At 44.9% G+C, this 18,021-nt stretch overlaps 1 long non-coding RNA gene across 8 annotated transcripts in view; it reads left to right on the top strand.

The window, feature by feature from the left end:
• Window positions 1-18,021, top strand: part of LOC109496635 — a 105,109-nt gene that overhangs the window by 67,865 nt on the left and 19,223 nt on the right. For 6 of the 8 annotated variants that reach the window (XR_006593047.1, XR_006593049.1, XR_006593045.1 and 3 more), the window contains 2 exons: window positions 1,463-2,586; window positions 17,528-17,641. This is a non-coding gene — a long non-coding RNA (uncharacterized LOC109496635). The remainder of the gene's footprint in view (window positions 1-1,462; window positions 2,587-17,527; window positions 17,642-18,021) is intronic. The other 2 variants (XR_006593046.1, XR_006593051.1) reach the window with 2 other exon arrangements.

The raw sequence follows: 18,021 nt of genomic DNA, 5'->3' as shown, positions 1-18,021 counted from the left end.
TAATCAGGCTCCAGAATCTGTACTGAGTTTTGTTGTTGTTGTTGTTGTTGTTTGTAAGAGGGAGAGAGCATGCCAGCAGGGGAGAGGGGCAGAGGGAGGGAATGGTGGGGTGGGGAGAGAGAAAGAGAGAAAGAAAGAAAGAAAGAAAGAATGAATGAATGAATGAATGAATCTTAAGCAGTCTCCATGCTCAGCGTGGGGCTTGACATGGGGCTTGATTCCACGACTCTGGGATCATGACCTGAGCCGAAATGAAGAGTTAGCCACTCAATCAACTGAACCAGTCAGGTGCCTCAAGGGTCTGTAGTCTTTATCATGGCATCATCCTGTTGTCCAGGAGAGTGCGAGTGAATCACTGGGGCCACCCCTGGTCTTGCAGTGTAATTTCTGCAATCATGGCCTTAAGTGTGCCTAACTAATCTGATCGTCGTCGAGCTTTATTGATCAGCTGCATGTCTACATGGCATACCGTCCAAAGATTCAATTGGGTATTCCTTCAGTGTCAAGACAAGAGTGAAAAAGTCATGTTCACACTCACCCCTGCTTACTCTCTAAACTCTTCAGAGGACTCGGTTCACAGATGTAGAGAAAAGCATGTGTTGTTGAGCAGTTGCACCTGCTAATCAACTAGAGTGACAGAGTGAAATCCCTGAACTGACGGCAGGGTTCCATTTTAGCAAATCAATACCCGGGGTGACACAGATCCACTAGGGAGGAAGCCAGAAGTGACCTGTGAGGCCTGCCACTTCGATCTGCTCACTCGACCTGTGTTCCCTGCTCAGGTCATAATGCCTAAATAACCTTCCTCCTCCTCACCGTCTCCGTTCTTCCCCGGACATGTGCGTGCGTGTGCACGCACACAGAGATACTGCGTTAAAGTTTTTCCAAATGAATGAACAACCATTTGAGGAAAGGTAGTATAAGTGAGTTTAAAATCAGCTTACCCTTGGAAATTCCTTAAATTGCCCCCAAATGTACAGTTCAGAACATCTCTATGTAATTTCAGCATAACCAGTTTTTCCTTCAGTGTTGACACCAGTTGTTTTTTTCAGTTGGTTATTAGCTGAATTAATTAGCTTGCCATTTGGAACCCTATTAGTTAGGTTTCTCCAGAGAAACGGAAACAATAGGGTGTGTGTGTGTGTGTGTGTGAGAGAGAGAGAGAGAGAGAGAGAGAGAGAGAGAGAGAGAGAGTGCGCGTGCGCACATGTGCGTGCGCTTGCATGGAGAACAGTGCTGCTCCTGAAAGGAAGAATTTTTAAAAATCATATTGAGTTAGGTATTTTTCAAGATCTGATGAAAGGAGACAAATTCTTAAAAGCTTGTGCGTCCTCACAAATGAACTAGCATTTGGTCACCAGCCACACAGGACATTTACAACTAAGAGAAAATAAAATTCCCATCAGCTAAATAGTCTTTTCTCTCCTTTCTTCTCAACCACTTTTGCACCCTGATGCTACAGGAAAGATGGGAAAAAATAGAAGAAAAGCAAAACACACAAGCCACTTCTCAACCTGCAGGAACCCAAGCCAGAGGTCAGGCCTGAACCTGGAAAGAGGTATGAGGACAGGAGTGGGGAGAAGCTTTATATTGGGTGTGAGATTGAGGTTTGGATGCAGACTGGACTGGACTTCTGAGTCGCTGAAAGTAAGTCATGGCCATTTGTGGGGGGTTTGAATAACTGTGTGACCAAAACTTTGAATCTACGCTTCCCACTGTGGAGCGAGGAGATCCATCAGAACAGAGCGGGGAGTGGCGCTTGGAGAAAAAACAGTCATTTCCTATCTGTGCCTTATCCGTTTCAGTGCATTTAACCAGCTGGTTGCGTTTGTGAGGGTAAGGTCTGAAGGGCGTACTGAGGGGCAGAGGTTTGGGGGAGGAACTGACCGTGGCTTGTCAGTCTGGTTTATTGGGAGGATACCATACAGAGTCAGAATCCTTTACAGCCAGTCTCGAGGGTGGGTTTTATTGGCTAGATGTGCCCTTGGGGAAATTCTTTTCCCACCTCTGGGAGAAACCGTTATCTAAAGCCAAGATTAGTTTGGGGGACCGTTATTGGCCGACCAGGTCGTCTGTCTGTGAAGAATGACTGTAACACGTGGTCGGAGAATTGCCGTGAGCCGACAGAATGCCTAAGATGTCCAGCCTTCGAGATCGTTGGTGAGGTCATCCAGACAGGCCCTCGGAGGTTGGGGCAGAATGCTTTCAGTCCCCTTGTGGGCTTTCAGATGAGTAGAGAGCTGGAGGACGGTGCCGGTCGGCTGGTTGTAGTTCAGGGTCAGGTCTGGCCTCCAGACAAAGTAGTCCAGCTAGGGCTCTGCAGTCCTTTCAGGCTTCCAGTGGACGTGGATTAATGCTAGAGCTCCAAATAAATGAGAGAACGGAATGATTTCTTCTGTGTTGAAGGGGAAGCCAAGCCATCTGGACTCGGCACACAGGGGCATGAGGGAAATCCCGCGGCTTAGCATCTGTGCACCTTCCGAGAGTCCCCGCAGCGACCGCCAGATTACGGCAACGAGGACAGCAGGCCTGGTGGATATGGGGGCTCCTGGTGAAGCACCGGCTGTGGTCAGGACTGACTCCAGGGTAATCCCAGCTGCCCCTGAAGATGATTAACTGGGCAGAGGTTGGGAGGAATGAAACTGGGAAGCTGTGGACTTTGCATCAGCTGGGTGCACTGTACAGCAGGCATAATGGCTTTAATTCCTATTGGACACCGTTAGCGCATAACGGATGCTTATTAGTCAGACGTTCGATAGAGGCCCCACCTGGGGAAGAGAGAGGCAAGAAGAGTTACTTTATTCTTTATTGTTTTGTTCCGCATTGTGTCGTATTTTATATAGAAAGTAAGTGGGGGAGAGGGGCAGCAGGGGAGAGAGAATCTTAAGCAGGCTCCGTGCTTAGTATGGAGCCCAACTTGGGGTTCTATCCCACCACCCTGGGATCATGACCTGAGATGAAACCCAAGAGTCCGACGCTTAACCGACTGAGCCACCCAGGTACCCCAAAAAGAGCAAAAAGTAAAAAGTCCCATTTTTTTTTTCAACGTTTACTTATTTTTGGGACAGAGAGAGACAGAGCATGAACGGGGGAGGGGCAGAGAGAGAGGGAGACACAGAATCGGAAAACAGGCTCCAGGCTCCGAGCCATCAGCCCAGAGCCTGACACGGGGCTTGAACTCACGGACCGCGAGATCGTGACCTGGCTGAAGTCGGACGCTTAACTGACTGCGCCACCCAGGCGCCCCAAAAAGTCCCATTTTAAATGGACCAACGAGACAATGTCAAAATCTAGATAAAATGATAAAAATCTAGACAATGAGAAATCTAGATAAAATGTCCTTCCCTGCTCAACAAGTATACCATCCGTTGGCCCCAGGTCTACTGAAAAGCCAGGAGAATTCTTGGTAAAACCTCAAAATTCAGGGTCTCAGTCACTATCCTGGGGAAAGGAACTCCATAAGAGAATGAAGTTCCCCAGATCTTCAGATACGTTAGCTGCTAGGTTTTTTTTTTTTTTTTCAACGTTTATTTATTTTTGGGACAGAGAGAGACAGAGCATGAACGGGGGAGGGGCAGAGAGAGAGGGAGACACAGAATCGGAAACAGGCTCCAGGCTCCGAGCCATCAGCCCAGAGCCTGACGCGGGGCTCGAACTCACGGACCGCGAGATCGTGACCTGGCTGAAGTCGGACGCTTAACCGACTGCGCCACCCAGGCGCCCCATCTGCTAGGTGTTAAAATAGGCATAAAAATTATCTTTGAAACTAAGAAGTTTTTAAAAAATTTTTAACGTTTGTTCATATTTGAGAGAAAGAGCACAAGTGGCAAAGGGACAGAGAGAAGGGGAGACAGAAACTGAAGCAGGCTCCAGGCTCCAAAGCTGTTAGCACAGAGCCCAATGTGGGGCTCGAACTCACAAACCGCGAGATCATGACCTGAGCCGAAGTCGGACGCTTAACCAACTGAGCCACCCAGGCACCCCAGAAACTAAGCAGTTTTTAATGGAAATCAAGGAAACCCAGCCCCTCCTCTGGCTTCAGAAGGGGGACACTTCTTGCCCACTCGTGAGCACCTTCTGGCCTCCTCACTCTCTCTTTCCGTGTCTTTGATTTGGAAGGGAGATGTTGGAGGAAGCTTTGTGTGACCAGGTCTTTCTTTTTCTTTCTGAAGGAAAAGACCAAACTCTCCATGTGTGTTGTTTTGTGGGAGCAGTGATGGTCTCCATAGGAAAGCGAGACCACCCATCAACTGGCCAAATACAGCAGGGGCTGGGAAACAGTGGGAACCATGGGAATTGGAGACGCCTGGAAAGTATCCCATTGTTGGGAAAATCTTGGACTTTGGCAGGATATAGAAAGGGGTTTCAAGGCAGTCTTACCCTTAGCGTGAAGAGAACTTAGATGGACAGCTGAGGTGTATGTATGATTTTATGCAAATGGTCCTTTCAAACAGAGTATTAAACTTTTTTAACATTTGTATTTGAGAGAGAGAGAGCGCGCACGAGAGAGTGAGCGAGCAGGGAAGGGGCAGAAAGAGAGAGACAGACAGAATCCAACACAGGCTCCGGGCTCTGAGCTGTCAGCACCGTGGGATCATGACCTGAGCTGAAGTCGGACACTTAACCGACTGAGCCACCCAGGCGCCCCTCAAACAGAATATTTGAAAATGCCTTGCCACTTTCATAAGAGAGAATCAAGAACAACTATTGACATATCTTTCAAAAGAATGAGAACCAACCTGCTCCCCTTGTGACATCATAGCCAAATGACTTAATTTCACACTGACATTTGACGAGGTCCTATATTCTTGACATCAACCTGTTATTGATTTCCACGTGAAAAAGAACATGAAACAATTCATATACATGTTTGACATATGGTTAAGTACACAGTTAATATGTGTTGAATTAAATTTAATCAGGGGCGCCTTGGTGGCTCAGTTGGAAGAGCATGTGACTCTTGACCTCGGGGTTGTGATTTTGAGTCCGACATTGTGTGCAGAGATGACTTAAATATTTAAAATAAATAAAATAAAATAAACTTATTTGCTATTACACGACAAATAGTATATGACCTGCAAAGGCATGTGACCTAAATTAAGCATCTATATGGGAGAGTGTCGTTTATCACTTGGGACTGTCACGCATATGTGTGTGTATACACGTGCATGTATATGTGTACGTCTCTGGATCATTACATTTATATATATGGCAAGAGATTGTGTGACATCTGTTGTCAGTCAGTTTGGTGGCCTGGTTTGACCCAGAAGGCTTTGGTGGGACTGTTTACCTTGTAGGGAGGAGCCTGTGATTGCAGTCGTCTGCCTGGAGGTGAGCGGTGATCCTCAGACATACTTCCCTTTGGCAGGAAACCAGCAAAAGCTTCCATTCAGCCTTTCTTCCTACTTCCCGATCTTTCTTTATCTTCCTCCTTATACCTCATCCAAGGAATCACTATAATTGTCCCTTGGAGTGCCAGCTGATATTTGCAGCTTCCTGTCTCTTTGCCCAAGGGAAAAACGCCGATTTCCTCTTTGCTATTTGGCAAATGTCAAAAGAAAAGGACTGGCTACACCGTGTATTCCTTTCAGCACCGTGAATGAACATCCTGTGTTTTTCCCCCAATCGGGAGCAGATTTAACTAGCTAAAACTTCATTAGCCTAAGCTGAGAGACTTTCTTCCTATTATTTTCCTATTGCTTCTCCTTCATTTGTTCCTTTTTATCTTCCAGGAATCCCGATCCTACGTACTTAACAATACCAGGCCTTTATACGTTTGCATATCATGTTTGTCTCTAACTCTTTCTTGCCAGGTTCTGGGAGAATTCTCTGACCTCTTCCACTTTACAGATTTGGTTTTCTGCAGTAATCTATCTACTGTTCACTGGCTCCATGGTAGTTTTGTTTCTTTCTGTACTTGTGTTTTTCATCTGATTTTCTATTGCTTCCTCTTCACCTACGAAGTGTTTTCTCAAAACTCTTAGAGAACAAAAATAGAAGTCTTCTATTGTTTTCTCCAGTTCCATGGAGTAAGTCTCTTTCACTGGGAGAAGCCTGTCCTTATTCCAACTCTTCAAATGTCTGGGATGTTGTGTTTTTGCTTTTTTGTTTTTTGTTTTTTAGGTAAACTCTACTACACCCATGACCCTGACCCAAGGGTCTCATGCTCTACCGTCTGAGCCAGCCGTGCGCCCTTGGGAAGGTCTTCTGCTTTCGCATCCCAACAGAGTGGTCTCTGCTAAGTTAGGCTAGTTGGGGTGGGTGTCCGTACAGATAGTTTATTCCTGGCAGGAGAAGTGGAGCTTCTCGTCTGTGTACTTTTATGTTGCTACAGTGACGATCGAGTTGGTTATAATTAAATATGGAGGGGCTTCCCACAGACAGTGCTATATGCCCAACAGTTTTTCTTTCTGTTTGTGATGGTAGCATAAAGTTAGCTAGAGGACTTGCCCCGTCCTGAATTGTCCTGACTGCCTTTTCTGAACCGGTTACCGCACTTGCCCTGTCCTAGCACAGCGCCCGTGCTAGGGAAAGAAACCAGACGAGCGAGCCCCCTGGCCTGCCACTCTGCGGTCTCTGTAGCGGGGTGGTCATGGGACTGTACTGTAGGGGTCCAGGGACTTACCTGCACTTCCACACCGGGCGTGGGGGTTTGAGGAGCATCTGTGCATGGGGCCCTTCCACTTCCCTAAGTCCTCACCTGGGGTCTTCATTCATATGCGAAAGAACAGGATACTGTTGCCCTTGATTCCATCCTGTCCCTACCACCCGCCTACACCTTTCAGCACGTGCCCGGTTTCTTGCCTCCTGTTTTACAGCAATGGTGTAGACTTTTCCTATTTTTATATTTATGTGAGCAGTTTTTACTTAACAACTGTGTCTAGTACAACATTGTTTTTCACGGTGAAAAGTTGAAAATTAATAAAAGGCTAACTAAATTATGTCCATTAAATATGAGGCCATTCAAAGGAATGCAAATCCATATTTATTTCTAAGCGAAAACATGTTACAATGTTTACGGCATAGCATCATGACTATTAAAATTTTTGCAAAACTGTATGTAAGCAGAGAAAGGCAGAAAAATCTTGATGTCAGATGAAGTCATTCTAACATTGGAGATTTGAAGACAGTTTTTTGACCTCCCCTCCCATGTCCCGTGAGAAGTCCAGTATCTCCACCAGTGTTTCTGTGAATTCCTGACGATTTATGTTCCCATGCTCATTCTGACTCTGAGGTCTTAATTCTTTTTTTTTCCTGCCCTAGAGGAAAAGACATTTATTCTACCCTGTAAGCACCCGAGTTCTTGGTTCTTTTTAACTCTTGCGCTTCCCCTCATCTGGCCCAAACCCAACCCCTGCTTCTTTATTCTCCCAAACCATTTCTTTTTTTTTTTTTCCTTAACAACCTTAACACTCAGCATGGTGCGCAACGTGGGTCTTGAACTTGACCGTGAGATCAAGACCTGAGCTGCGATCAAGAATCAGACGCTTAACCGACTGAGCCACCCAGGCGCCCCGACACCATTTCTTTAACCATTCAACAAATGCTGTTACAGACCCGTGGTTTATCGTAGCGAAGGAGGAGGCTCCCCCTCGCATGGAGCTTACGTTCTGATTCAAGGCATTTGTAGCCGTGTTCCTGATGTCATGAGTGAATGCAGGGACAGCGGCTGTGCATCTTTGTTCCTAACTTTTCTTTGGCTACGGCATCACTTAAACGCTTTGCAGCCACCCTTCCTCATTCTCACCCTCTCACCGAATCCCTGCCGTTTTTTTTCCCCCCCAGAACAAGTTCAGTTATTTTATTTCATTTCCTTTTTCTAGTCACATGCATGGGACCTCATCTCTCTTGCCCCAAGTGCTTATCAAGACATTTACCTGATCAAGTACAGTTCCTTTCTTTACAAGATCCCTAGTGTTGGCTTTCAAAATGGTTAACTTTACTACCTCACTGCACATATTTGTGGGTTTACGAAAATATAGAGCTAGGGACATACAGTCCTCTGAAAGGATGATACCATATCTGGACTGTGGGATTAGGGGTGAGTCTATTCTGCCATTAACTGATCATCTGCATTTTCTGTTTTCCAAAACAAATGTATATTAATCATCTTTAAGAGCAAAGAAACAAAAGAGCTTTAGTAAACTCTCAACCTCTCCAACTTACTCATTGAAAATAGAATATAATTTTAAAAAACAGGAAAAAAAGAAAATAGAATATAATTGATCTCAACTTTCTCTTTTCTGGATCCAAAAGTTTCTGGCCATGCGTCTTCTTTATTTGTAAATTGGCATCCCCTTTTCCATACTATATGTGGTTTCTCATTTTTCATTTTTTATTTTTTTAATTTATTTTTGGAGCGGGGGGAGCGCTCGCATGCTGAAGGGGCAGAGACAGAGGGGGAGAGAGAGAATCCCAAGCAAGCTCCCCACTGAAGGCGCGGAGCCCAGTGCAGGGCTTGAACCGACAAACCACGGGATTGTGACATCAGCCGAAATCAAGAGTCAGATGGTTAATTGATTGAGCCACCCAGGTGCCCGATATTTGTGGTTTTTTTTTTTTTCAACGTTTTTTTTTTTTTTGGGACAGAGAGACAGAACATGAACGGGGGAGGGGCAGAGAGAGAGAGGGAGACACAGAATCGGAAACAGACTCCAGGCTCGGAGCCATCAGCCCAGAGCCTGACGCGGGGCTCGAACTCACGGACCGCGAGATCGTGACCTGGCTGAAGTCAGACGCTTAACCGACTGCGCCACCCAGGCGCCCCTATTTGTGGTTTTTTTAAATGGAGGTATAGTTGATACACATAGTATATAGCTTTAAATTAATTTTAACAAAAATATTTTAAGTCTTAAATATACACACACATTTTGGGTATATATATTAACCCAGAGAAAAGGCAGACTAAAACAGTTAAGTGGTTTAATTTGGGGTTGGGGGAAACTTTCTGTATGACTGAAAATTTTTTGCAACCAGGCTCATGTGTTACCATTATTTTAAAAATTGGGAAGAAACACATACATGACCCTACAGCAGGGGCTGCTCTGGAGCCTTGCAAATTCATCTTCCACTAGATACCACCCTTCGTAGGTGGTTTTGAGGGGTTTGCTAGGTTACACGGTAGTGCCCTAGCACGTCTTGATTGGTTACGGTACGTACAGTGAAAAGGAATGTGCTAGTAGCTACTCCTACGACCTTGGGCAAGTCAGTTTCAGTTCGTCTAATATGTGTTTTGCCATCGGCAAAATGAGGGGCTTGCGCTACGTTGGCGTGTATGATTCCGAGGTCCAACATTTTTATGACTCCGCTGAACATGAATTAAGAAATCCAGGGGTGGCCGGGTGGCTCCATTGATTGAGCGTCCGACTCCGGCTCAGGTCGTGATCTTGCGGTTCGGGAGTTCGTGCCCGCCGAGATAAATAAATAAATTAAAAAAAAAAAGAAATCTGGAATGAAAAGTGAAGAAGAGTACGTGTGAGTGGCAGAGAGGCAAAGGTCTGACTGTGTGCTCAGGAAACAAGGGTTCCGAATCCCCGAGAGGAATTATTGAAGACCCACAGCTGCTTTGACAGTTGGGGTGCAGAGCTGTCACCGTCCTAGCCCTTCTGTGCCACAGAGTTTCCATGTCCTTTGTGGATTGGTTTCCTGATGGCAAAAGTGGCCTGATTTTATGGAATGTGTAGATGAGAGAGGTCATTCCCGACCAGCTGTGTTGGGCTGCGTGTACTCTACAGAGAGCAGGATGTTGGCATCTAGATGTACGGAGTTCTTGGTTCTGGGTTATTCTCTGGTACAACCCAAAGCTGCCTCCGGGAGGTAGCTGGCAGTTTGCAAAGACACCTTTTCCTTCAGATCAGTTTGAAAATCACCACGTTGCTTCAGTCTTTTAAGCAATGTCCCTCGTGACACGAAAGACTGCTTCTTTCTTTCTTTTTAAAAGTTTATTTATTTATTTTGAGGGAGAGAGAGTGGGTGGGAGGGGCAGAGAGGAGGAGACAGACAGAATCCCAAGCAGGCTCCACAGTGTCCGCGCAGAGCCTGACGCGGGGCTCAAACCCACCAACTGTGAGGTCGTGACCTGAGCCGAATCCCAGAGTCAGACGCTTGACCGACTGAGACACCCAGGTGCCCCCAAAAACTGCTGCTTCGTTAAGTGCCTGGACTGGGCACGAAAATATCTGGCCCTTCTCGTGACCAAATTAGAAGTGATGTCTATCTAGGGCAATCACTTCCACGAACGTCACGCAAGACGCCTCGCTCGGCTCCCTTGCAAACGTGCAGCAGTCTGATCAATAGCAGTCTCTTCTCTTTATTTAAAATGACAGAACGCCTCAAAAATGGTGGAGGCACCAGTTCTGTAATAATTCTCACCTACCGTTCTGGCCAAGTGAAATTGAAAAGCCTTCCCCCGGTGCAGGGATGAGAAGCAAACTCTCACGAGGAAAGATGACAGGCCTTTATCAGGTCCAGTTGTGTTCTGGTTGTCTTGCTCTTAGTTCCATAAGCCAGGTGCCCCCTGCTGTCTCCTCCATATGACGCTCACCGTGAGATCCTCTGGCCATTTATTCAAGTCTACTAAATTTCTCGTTCCAAGTGTGCTCAAAGTATCTAAATCATAATGCCCTCATTCTGTCATGTTTGTTTAAAATGCATATTGGTATGTAGGCTTAGTTTATTATTAAAAAAAACCCAGATATCGCCCATTTTGCTGTGTCTAATCTAAACAATCCTTAACTGTGTCAAGCCAGGAATTAATTAGTTTTATATTTCTTATGTTAATTTCTCTCACTTTCCCAGTTAATTTCATTGGAAATCTGTTTTATTAGCTTAATAACACTTCTATCCTTCTGTGCTAATGGGATTTTTCATAAAAAATTCAAGGATTTCATATAGGCCTGAATAAATAGGAAATAATTGAATGACAGGGCTGATAAACGGGAACTCTCCAGGTACCCAGCTTCTGTAACCCCTTCAGGTCCTTGAGTAGAACTGTGTCTGCCTCACGTGCCATCACAGCTCAGCAGAGGACAGCTCCGCTGTCAAGGCGGTCATCTGGCCATGACCCAGAGGGTCAGAACAGGAGACGGGCAAATTGACTATTTCTTTAAAGGCAAAATTTCAAGGGGCTCGACCTATCAAATTGGGGACAATGACTAATGCTTTCTGCACACACACAAACAGAGCAGATGAACAACTGTTCCCAAAGGTTAGATGCCATCCATTGAACTCTATTAAGCAATCAAACACCAGATGACTCAGAATCACACTGTTCCTTGTGTTCCTTGGGAAAACTTCCATCCACCCACCCCATCCATTAATGCCCCAGCCCCTCGGCAAGGAGGATCTCTAACTTGAGAGGATTTGTAATTGCAAGGACACTGCTGATTGAGCGAGGTCTAACTTGAAGAGGGCTCTCACGGGCTCACGTTTAATTATTATCTTCCAGGGAAACCCACATCATACAAAGAGAGCTCTAGAAGCAGCAGTGGGGGCATGCATGTTACTGATGAGTTGAGGGGGTGTTACTTAAGATTCACATCTTACGGGGACTGTGAAGGGTTCAAGAAAACAGATGAGTCTGGGAGGTGCCGCAGTGACCTATTTCAGTTTTCAAAAAAATTGTGGTACAATATATATAACATTTACCATCTTAATCATTAAAAAAAATTAAGTTTATTTATTTTGAAAGAGAGAGAGAGAGAGCGCACGAGTGGGGGGAGGGCAGGGAGAGAGGGGAGGGAGAGAATCCCAAGCAGGCTCTGCACTACCAGCCCAGAGCCCGATGCGGGGCTTGAGCTCAACGAACCGTGAGGTTATGATCCCAGCCAAAGTCAAGAGCCGGAGGCTTCATTGACTGAGCCACTCAGGTGCCCCTCATTTTTTTTTTTAATTGAAAAAATTTCTAGGGGTCGCTTGGGTGGCTGTCGAGCATGTGACTCTTGATTTCGACTCAGGTCACGATCCCAGGATAGTGAGATTGAGCCCCACGTTGGGCTCCGTGCTGAGTGTGGAGCCTGCTTAAGATTCTCTCTCTCTCTCTTTCTCTCTCTCTCTCTCTCTCTCTCTCTCTCTCTCTCTCTCTCTGCCCCTCTCCCCGCTTGTGCTCACTGTCTCTAAATATAAAAAAAAATTTTTTTTTAACGGGCCCTATGCCCAACATGGGGCTTGAATTCACAACCCGTAGATTGAGTCGCTTGCTCTGTGGACTGAGGCAGTGGGCACCCCTCCCCCCCCCATTTTAATGATTTTTAAGTGCCCGGTTCAGTAGCATCAAGTGTGCTCACGTTGTTGTGCAGCCATCAGCACCATCCATCACAGAAGTCCTCTTCTTGTGCAACCGAAACCTCGTCCTCCTCAAACAGCTCTCCACTCCCTACTTCCCCGCCCTAGGGAACCTCCATTCTCCTCTCTGTCCCTATGAATTTGGCTGTTCTGGGCCCCTCATGTGAGTGAAATGATAGAACATTTGCCTTTGCGTGATTGGCTGTCACTGGCAGAATGTCCTCCGCCCTCGTCCCTGTTGTAACATGTATCGAAATTGCCTGCCTTTTGAAGGCCGAATAACACTCCACTCTACGAGATCCTGTAGTCTGCTTACCCATTCATCTGTCCGTTGGTGGGCACTCGGGATACAAAGAAGGCATATTTCTGAATTAAAATCAGATGATTCCTGGACACGATCTGGAGCTAGGTTACCAAAATGCGTGTGCCGGGGAAGAGTTTCTGGGCTGCCATGAATGTCCTCTTCGTGCCGGTTTAGCTTCCTGAGCAAAGAGCAAAAGGGACGAGAAAAGCCGAATGGTGTCATCGCTATCTGGTTTGAAGCAGCGACGCAGCACTCGCGTAACGCACTCTCTTGAGTACTAGTGGTTTTGAGAACATCTGTTTTACCAGACTGATAACCGTTGGTTCAAAGTAGACAAGATTGCAACAGCACAAGGTCTTTCTTACGACACCCGAGACGCTTAATAACTTCATACTTTTGACGATACAAACTCGGCAGGGTCACGTGGAAGTTTACCTGGTAAAGATGTAGAACATTCTGTAGGCTTTTGATATATTATGGGTGAGAAGTGGTGCTTTAGTAGCACTACAGTGAATATTTTATGTTTTTGAAAACCGCTTATGTTTTATTTATTTTTTTTCATGTACTGTGATTTTATTTTTCCTCAGTATATGAAATTTATTGTCAAATTGGTTTCCATACAACACCCAGTGCTCATCCCAAAGGTGCCCTCCTCAATACCCATCACCCACCCTCCCCTCCCTCCCACCCCCCCATCAACCCTCAGTTTGTTCTCAGTTTTTAACAGTCTCTTATGCTTTGGCTCTCTCCCACTCTAACCTCTTTTTTTTTTTCCTTCCCCTCCCCCATGGGTTTCTGTTAAGTTTCTCAGGATCCACATAAGAGTGAAAACATATGGTATCTGTCTTTCTCTGTATGGCTTATTTCACTTAGCATCACACTCTCCAGTTCCATCCACGTTGCTACAAAGGGCCATATTTCGTTCTTTCTCATTGCCCTGTAGTACTCCATTGTGTATATAAACCACAATTTCTTTATCCATTCATCAGTTGATGGACATTTAGGCTCTTTCCATAATTTGGCTATTGTTGAGAGTGCTGCTATAAACATTGGGACACAAGTGCCCCTATGCATCAGTACTCCTGTATCCCTTGGGTAAATTCCTAGCAGTGCTATTGCTGGGTCATAGGGTAGGTCTATTTTTAATTTTCTGAGGAACCTCCACACTGCTTTCCAGAGCAGCTGCACCAATTTGCATTCCCACCAACAGTGCAAGAGGGTTCCCATTTCTCCACATCCTCTCCAGCATCTAGAGTCTCCTGATTTGTTCATTTTGGCCACTCTGACTGGTGTGAGGTGATATCTGAGTGTGGTTTTGATTTGTATTTCCCTGATAAGGAGCGACGTTGAGCATCTTTTCATGTGCCTCTTGGCCATCCGGATGTCTTCTTTAGAGAAGTGTCTATTCATGTTTTCTGCCCATTTCTTCACCGGTTATTTGTTTTTCAGGTGTGGAGTTTGGTGAACTCTTCATAGATTTTGGATACTAGCCCTTTGTCCGATATGTCATTTGCAAACATCTTTTCCCATTCCGTTGGTTGCCTTTTAGTTTTGTTGGTTGTTTCCTTTGCTGTGCAGAAGCTTTTTATCTTCATAAGGTCTCAGTAATTCATTTTTGCTTTTAATTCCCTTGCCTTTCAGGATGTGTCGAGTAAGAGATTGCTACGGCTGAGGCCAGAGAGGTCTTTTCCTGCTTTCTCCTCTAGGGTTTTGATGGTTTCCTGTCTCACATTCAGGTCCTTTATCCATTTTGAGTTTATTTTCGTGAATGGTGTGAGAAAGTGGTCTAGTTTCAACCTTCTGCATGTTGCTGCCCAGTTCTCCCAGCACCATTTGTTAAAGAGACTGTCTTTTTTCCATTGGATGTTCTTTCCTGCTTTGTCAAAGATGAGTTGGCCATACGTTAGTGGGTCTAGTTCTGGGGTTTCTATTCTATTCCATTGGTCTATGTGTCTGTTTTTGTGCCAATACCATGCTGTCTTGATGATTACAGCTTTGTAGTAGAGGCTAAAGTCTGGGATTGCGATGCCTCCTGCTTTGGTCTTCTTCAAAATTACTTTGGCTATTCGGGGCCTTTTGTGGTTCCATATGAATTTTAGAATTGCTTGTTCTAGTTTCGAGAAGAATGCTGGTGCAATTTTGATTGGGATTGCATTGAATGTGTAGATAGCTTTGGGTAGTATTGACATTTTGACAATATTTATTCTTCCAATCCATGAGCATGGAATGTCTTTCCCTGAGATCAGGAACACGACAGGGATGCCCACTCTCACCGCTGTTGTTTAACATAGTGTTGGAAGTTCTAGCATCAGCAATCAGACAACAAAAGGAAATCAAAGGCATCAAAATTGGCAAAGATGAAGTCAAGCTTTCACTTTTTGCAGATGACATGATATTATACATGGAAAACCCGATAGACTCCACCAGAAGTCTGCTAGAACTGATACATGAATTTAGCAAAGTTGCAGGATACAAAATCAATGTACAGAAATCAGTTGCATTCTTATACACTAATAATGAAGCAACAGAAAGGCAAATAAAGAAACTGATCCCATTCACAACTGCACCAAGAAGCATAAAATACCTAGGAATAAATCTAACCAAAGATGTAAAAGATCTGTATGCTGTATAGAAAGCTTATGAAGGTAATTGAAGAAGATACAAAGAAACCGCTTATGTTTTAAAATATAACAGTCACTTCCTTAAAAAGATCTTTTAGAAACTTTGGAAATCATCCCAAAAAGTCCATAGCAGGCTGACACAAGAATTTGCAGCTTGACGTAACAGCATGTCCTGGCATTTGATGTCCCTTCTTAAGCCCCTTGTTATTTTCACTCTTCTCTGCATTTCTCAGTCTCCTTTCAAAGTCAGTTTTCCCCCTTCTCCATCTTCCTTCCTCACCCCTTCCTCAGCCTTGCACGTCCGTCGGCCTGCCCTGGACCTCCGGGTGTCCCCCTGACCGTTGCTCAGCCCAGCTGATGGCTCTGAGGGCAAGAGCAGGTGTCAGTGATCACAACATCCAGCTGAGAGACCCGTACACTCCCTGGCCCGTGCAGATGGACACATTGGAGTTGCCCTGGAACGTATTTACAGTGACGCATTACAAAGAACACACAGATGGAATGTGCTGGTAATAAAAGGGGAAATTTCAGATAGTTTGTTCTTAAGAAGGTGAATTACTGGTGGCACCTGAGTGGCTCAGTCACTTCAGAGTCTGACTCCGGCTTAGGTCATGATCTCACGGTTCATGAGTTGGAGCTCTGCATTGGGATTCTCTCTCTCTCTCCCTTTCTCTCTGCCCCTCCCTCCATCCCTACCTCCCTCCCTCTCTCTCTTTCTCTCTTGCAAAATAGGTAAAACTTAAAAAAAGATTAATTTACCTCCGTGGATTTTTAAGGCGTTTACTGTACTAAATAATGTAAACGGTTAGTGGCGATAAAAATTTCACTCTCTTGTCTGAACAGGCAGATGTTTTCAGTGAGGATTTTCCTTGGGTTCTTTTCCTCCTTGAATCTCACGGGTCTTTGGATGTTTCCATGATATTAATTATAGTTTATACTACAATTTGGATCATTCTGCCTCCATGCTGATATTGATGTGAAAACGCATGTAAATAGCATGACAGCATTTCCCCACGTTGTTAATAGCAGACTTTGGTTACAGCCGAACAGATTTGGTTATATTCATTGGAGCCCTAAGTCGCCCAAATACTAAGCTGCTCAGATGAAAGAGCTGCCCCGTGGTTTAATCTCTGTGTATCTGTCTCTGACTGCCTGTCTCTCATGCCCACCCCCCTTGAGACACACAGGGCTTCTTTCCACTTAAGCTCCTTCTCCTCTCTTGACCTCGCTTTCTCTTTCCGTAAAATAAGGAAGACTGAACGATCTCCAAGACCCCGTCTTGCTCTAACATTCTTTGTGTCCAAGCCTATGAATAAACATGACACTAATATCCACATCACTACTTCCCTTTTAAGATGACCTATACTCTGGAAAAGAGAGTTTGATGAATGTTATAAAAATCACTTCCTGGAAATGAGACGAGCCATTTTCATAATGAATATGATTTCATGCACCTAGCTTTTAAAGAAGCAATTTGCTTGCCAGGTTGCTAAATTGAAGATTATCGTTGTGATAAGGAAATTAGTGGTTAACATTTATGGCCATTTACAAAATCCACTCTACATTGATAAGTTCTCACGCATAGCCTAGAGAATTCCATTAAAGAATTTCTGCTGTACAGATGAATATCTTAAAGGTAAAATACAAGTGAATTGAGCTAGCTGATGTACTTAAATTTGTCGTGTGTCTGTAGGTAGTGAGCACACCATAAAGCTAGCTGTGAATGTTTCATATATTTCAAATTTTTTTAACGTTTATTCATTTTTGAGAGACAGAGACAGAGCGTGAGCAGGGAGAGGGCAGAGAGAGAGAGGGAGACACAGAATCCGAAGCAGGCTCCAGGCTCTGAACTGTAATCAGAGCCCGACGTGGGGCTCGAACCCACGAACCGTGAGATCATGGCCCGAGCTGAAGTTGGACACTTAACTGACTGAGCCACCCGGGCGCCCCTGTTTCATGTACTTTAAAGTGACATGGCAATTACATTTCTGAGCAAAAAAAAATTTAAATGGTTAATGATGACACTAACCTCCCTAAAATAAAGCGTATCTAAAAATACGTTTATCTTTCTGAGCCCAAACCAATGAAAAGGCATGCCTATTTACTTGCTCCGTCTAGTATGACCCATAGTTTTATAAGCAGACCAAGATTAATGGTGGGAGTATCTGTAACCAAGATATTAAACTATTGATTTGGGAAGACATGTCATGCCTCTGATTTTATTTTCAAAATGTCTCTGAGCGTAAGCACCATTAAATAAAGTGCAATGAAATGTGGGCCGTGCTAAGTCATCTCGTCTTCAAACTTCCATTTGTCACAGAAACCGGGAAGCATCGAAAGCTCCAGACGCCGGAAAAGCCAATCGCCGTGGTGGATGGCTCTTACCTTGTGGTCTGCAGAGGGCACCGCTGCCTGGGAGAGAAAACACTGTAAAGTGAGTCTGTCCCCTGAGTCTGAAGTGACACAATATATGCTTGGTTGGTCTTTCTTATCAGTCGTGATACTGCTCTAGACTTTTCAATTTTAATGCCTGAATGAGCATTTTGAAAACGCATCTTTGTCTTGTAGGAGTTAGGCTTGTGGGCAAATCCTGAGTTGTGGAACATCTCTGGGCTGAGTTTTGAAGGTTTGAGAAAGCCTTTTTTAAGATTCTGTTTTTAGGTAATCTCTGCGCTCAACGTGGGCCTCAAACTCAAAACCCCGAGATCAGGAGTCGCACGCTCCACTGACTGAGCCAGCCAGGAGATCCGAGAAAGCCTTTTTTGTTTTTGAAGTTTATTTATTTATTTTGAGAGAGAGAGTGAGAGGAAGAGG

This window comes from Felis catus, chromosome X, assembly GCF_018350175.1.
Source record: "Felis catus isolate Fca126 chromosome X, F.catus_Fca126_mat1.0, whole genome shotgun sequence".
Lineage (NCBI taxonomy): Eukaryota > Metazoa > Chordata > Mammalia > Carnivora > Felidae > Felis > Felis catus.
The sequence above is the reverse complement of the archived record's forward strand: the minus strand, read 5'-3'. Positions and strand labels throughout refer to the sequence as shown.